General features: G+C 49.4%; 1 pseudogene; it reads left to right on the top strand.

Annotated features, from left to right (window-relative positions):
• Positions 1 to 587: 587 nt before the first annotated feature.
• Positions 588 to 703, top strand: LOC126290903 (5S ribosomal RNA; annotated as a pseudogene).
• Positions 704 to 2,036: the final 1,333 nt, after the last annotated feature.

The raw sequence follows: 2,036 nt of genomic DNA, 5'->3' as shown, positions 1-2,036 counted from the left end.
TTTGTTTCTGGTCCGTCGACCGCCTTGAATGACAGATTCCACATGCTCCAAGATTGGGGGAGTCACAGCTGTTTGCATCCGGACGGCACGCGGAAGATCGGAAAGGTTTGCGCAACGTCGTTGCGATGGCAATAGACGCTTCTCCAAGCTACTCACCGTGCTTTTGTTGATTGTAAGGTGTCCGTAGACATTCTGCACGCGTCTATGAATATCTACGATGCTCTGGTTTTCCGCTAAAAGAAGCTCAATGATAGATCATTGCTTGGAACAATTTCCGCTGCAGACACTGAAGGGTACGTATAGCGCCACAAGCTACCGGAACTTCATGAAACTGAAGGGGTGAAGTTGGAATATTACACGATGTTCCACAACAAATTCCGCATTTTTTCAACCGATACTGGCCGAGAAAGAATGTTTTGCCTTCTTTATTGAAGCCTCTCGTGGTTTTCGTGTTTCTAGTTTTATCAATTCATTAAATAATGAATCTTGCAGTAAAATTTTATAGAATTAAATAAGAAACCTGAACTACTGCATTCGTTCGAAAACTGCTCTAAAATGATATTTGTGCGGGTTAGTTATCATAAAATGCTAACGGCCATTCCGCAGTGGTAACACCGGTTCCCGTCAGATCACCGAAGTTAAGCGCTGACGGGCTGGGCTAGCACTTGGATGGGTGACCATCCGGTCTGCCGAGTGACGAGCTACTTTATTGAGAAGTAGCGGCACCGGTCTCGGAAACTGCCATACGGACGGGAGAGCGGTGGGCTGTCCACATGCCCCTCCACATCCGCATCCGGTGACGCCTGTGGGCTGAGGATGACACGGCGGCCGGTCGGTACCTTTGGGCCATCATCGCCTGTTCGGGAGGAGTTTAGTTTTAGTTTTTAGTTATCAGAAAATATCCCGAGGTAGGTCCCACACCACAGATGTAGACTATGGATATACAGGTACAACATACGGCCCTGATGTGTGGTATCGATAGATACAATATTCTCCTGAAAATCACAAGCTGAGCCTCATTCCGTGACTGGTCCAGGTACAAACTGCCCCCTCCCCCAACAGAAAGCAATAAAACATGCACGTAGCCTTAACCTCGCTGCGCTCATCCCGCGGCGTAGACGGCGTCCAGACGGTGAACCACCTGTGGTGGTGTCTGCGGGGCGAATGAACTCTGCAGGTTCTCGGCGCAGCGGAAGTGTGTCAAGGGGCGCGGCCCACATCGGCGTCCCTCTCCCTGCTCTCCGCCGCCTCGACGGCGGTCCGGTCCAGGGCTGCATCGACCGACCGCCCTGCGGCTGCCACGTGCCGACGCCGTCTCCCGCATTGATTCCTGCGGGCGGGGGCGCCACCGCCTCCGCTCCTCAGGTCCTCACCGCTCCCCGCGTCTCTCAGACGGCGAAGGGCGGAAGGTGCACTTCACAGTCGCGCTGCTGATGAACCATCCCCTCGTGGCCAAACAAACTGCCCATTACTCCAGAAGCGAGAGTTCAGTACATATGAGGCAAGACCAGCCAGTATGAGTACTGAGTCTCTCACACACAATGATAAGTTTTTTCGACAACGTTGGCAGTACTGCGTCCAAAGACAAGGTGTTTGCAGAAGATGTACGATCGTTTGTCTCACAAGGAGAGGTATCCAGCTGCGGTATCGACTACTCATGTGGTACTGCAGGTGAAGGCCCCAGGTATCACACCAAGCAGCCATTCACCCTGGAGGGCAAGAGTTTGCAAGCAATCGACGAGAAATTTTTGGAATTTCACGTAATGCTCCACATCTTCATATGAAATATATTGCATGGAGTAGTCGCAAACCGCAATGTTTTAGTATAAAACTTACATGCAATAGGTCTTATGGAAGTTCATTTTTTAAATACTACAAGGTTTCAAATAGATTATATAATGGTAAGACAGAGATTTAGGAACAAGATTTTAAACTGTAAGATATTTCCAGGGGCAGATGTGGACTCTGACAAATGTAAGGATGAAGGGTCTTATCTCACTAAGAGTAAGATAGATATTGCCTACAGAAAAATTAAA

Source organism: Schistocerca gregaria, chromosome 1 (genome assembly GCF_023897955.1).
Source record: "Schistocerca gregaria isolate iqSchGreg1 chromosome 1, iqSchGreg1.2, whole genome shotgun sequence".
Lineage (NCBI taxonomy): Eukaryota > Metazoa > Arthropoda > Insecta > Orthoptera > Acrididae > Schistocerca > Schistocerca gregaria.
The sequence above is the reverse complement of the archived record's forward strand: the minus strand, read 5'-3'. Positions and strand labels throughout refer to the sequence as shown.